Source organism: Ptiloglossa arizonensis, chromosome 4 (genome assembly GCF_051014685.1).
Source record: "Ptiloglossa arizonensis isolate GNS036 chromosome 4, iyPtiAriz1_principal, whole genome shotgun sequence".
NCBI lineage: Eukaryota > Metazoa > Arthropoda > Insecta > Hymenoptera > Colletidae > Ptiloglossa > Ptiloglossa arizonensis.
Window position 1 is genome coordinate 23,153,984 of NC_135051.1, and position 2,780 is coordinate 23,156,763.

The window sequence follows — 2,780 nt, forward strand, 5'->3', positions numbered from 1 at the left end:
ACAGCCAACAAATAAGAAAAGTTTTTTTGAAATTGTATTATTATTATTGTATTTTATTATATATTATAGTTATACAGTATACAGTTTCTATTTATATTATTAATCTTTATTGGTTAATATGTTATATAAAGTAACATTTACCATCGATGAAGTGCGACCAGAGACTGCTTTCGAATCTAATCTCGTGGGTGTTACACAAACATTTAAATATAAATACAAAACGGAACCAAGGAAGTGGAGAAATCTAGAATGAAAGTTATAAATTATATATCAGTGGCAGTGGATGAAAAATATGTTAATCGTTTTTCCGTATTAACGAATCCGTAACAAATTTTTCATGCTTTAAGCGTTCCCGGAAATGTTCGTATTTTACGTACGTCGATACGTGGACGAACTGATGGTTTTTAATATTCTGGAAATACGAATGATATAAATAATATTCTGTAATATCTGCGCAAGAAAATATGCACGTTGTTAAAATAGATAATTCAGAACTTGTGGCGATCGAATGGAATATTGTCGTGGTTTTTTTTAACGCGTTAGAATGTGCATATTTATCGTCGTCGAGAGATAACGAACACACATCTGTAGAGAGTCTGTGCGCCTGCGATATGCAGATGCACTTTAAGCCGCGTTCGCTCGGTTGCTTGCATTCAGGCGCGTCTGACCAGCACTGTCGGTAATCACTGATCAGACTGCAGAACAGAACGCTTCTACTTCGCGAAAAGGAGAACGTGACAGACACGACATACCTTACACGTGTAAAACGAGATATTAATAGAAGAGATACCCAAGCTGTTCGTACACAAAGCTACAAAAACGAAACAGTGTCTAGTAAGATATTTATAAAAAGAGATATTTCGGTTCTCTGGATTTTTCTACATCAAAAATTTGTTTTCGCGTCTCCTTTTATAGTCACGATGTTTATAGTTACGACTATGTATAGTTGTTAAAAATAGGTTACGACTATGGTTTCTAAAATAAAATTAAAAAAAAAAAAAGAAACGTGCCAACAACACGTGGTGTTCCCAAGCGGTCACCCATCCAAGTACTACCCACGCCCAACGCATCTTAACTTCAGTGATCAGACGAGAACTGGTGATTCTTACGTGGTATGATCGTTGACGAGAACACGATGAACGAAAAAAACACTTTGTAGCTCGTTAAAAACATACGTAGTCGTTTTCTTTTTTTTAAGCAGTGATTTTCAAACTTGATTTTATTTTCAGAAAGATGTTAAGTGTTTTTTTTGTTTGGAATAAATGTTACCAAAAATCTGGTCGACGTTCGCATCGTGTTCTTTTTTTTTCATTTATTGTTAAAGACATTCCTCGAAATACAGAAAGATTTATTCACAGCATGTACACATATTATTCAGTCCTTTCGACAAGAATGATTCAAAAATAGCTGTCAACTGATTGTGATCCGAGCCACTCTCACAAAGATTACTCAAATCTAAAAATATCAGCTGTTGGAAAACTTTTAAAGTTTCAAAACAAGAAACTCTATTTATCGATCTACGTAATTCACACCTGGACGTTTCCTGTTAACTCGATAACGACAGAATGTATCTCGATCAGTACTCTAAACAGACACTCTAGATTGTCACTCCATCTTTGACAATTCTTTGTTTGGCAGGGTTGCAGTTTCTCAAATTTTCCAATATTGACCAATATTGATCCAATATTGATTTTGATTAAAAACAAAAATCATCCATATAAAAATTAACAAGTTGCATAAATCATACCACAATAGTAAGCAATCTTCAGAAAAAAATATAACCTTCACTAGAACAAATGAGCAGTTAAGTATCATTTCCCAAAATAAAAATATAAATAAAGTCACACAAGAGTCTCAAAACTGTATAAATAAAATTATAAAAAAATCTGAACAATCTGTACCGTGTATCATCTTAAAATAAAAGTTAGCTTGTAAACAATAAATCGAAAAATTTTTTCATAGACGTGAACTGAAAATAAATTTAACCGATCTCTTTAAATGAACCGTTTATGGTGTTCACGTGTTTTAAAATTTACTCAATGGGTGAAATACGAAGGCACGTTGTTACGTGTCATTTAATGAAGGTTAGTTAGGACGCTAAGGTTGGGAAATTTAGAGATGATCGAACAATGAAGACGAAGGACGATCTTTTGTCCGTGCACGCGCGCTCTCATTATCATATCAAGCACGTTCGAACTGCCGGACGTTACTTCAATAAACACTCATGTTTTAATCGCGTCCGGTACTTACTTCGTCCCTGTGATGCCGCCTTTGACGTTTTTAACACGAATTGGTGACTCCTTTGGAACATTTCGTTTCATTTGAACGCGAGAAAAGTCTCGAGAAGTCTTCCACCATCTTTCGAAAAACCATAAATATATTAATAAATTCAAAAATAAAGGAAAAAGAGTTCCAGTGCTCAGTGTGTTTATATTCGTATTTAAGATGTTTTTAAATTCAGTATTAAAGATGAAACAAAGATGCATCGTAAGAACAGTGAGGAGTATTGTTTGGAAAGAATATAGAATATTTATTGCTATGAAAATTTCTGAATATTCGTGTGTGAACACTTGCACTGGTTTAATATTATTGAGACAGTATTTTCAATCTTTCGTCAAGGTGTATTCTTGGTATATTGTGTAATAGTATACTGTCTACGCGAATGTCAATATATTGACGTAATTTCAATAATATCAATCACTCTATTTTTCGATATATCGTATGGATTCATAATAGCAACTCCGGACGATTAATATTGTCGCCAATATTCGATATTGCAG

General features: G+C 33.6%; 1 non-coding gene across 1 annotated transcript; it reads right to left on the bottom strand.

Moving 5' to 3' along the window:
• Positions 1 to 1,007: 1,007 nt before the first annotated feature.
• Positions 1,008 to 1,126, bottom strand: LOC143146480 (5S ribosomal RNA). The gene has a single exon (XR_012991968.1). It is a non-coding gene; the product is annotated as a 5S ribosomal RNA (ribosomal RNA).
• Between the last annotated feature and the right edge of the window lie 1,654 nt (positions 1,127 to 2,780).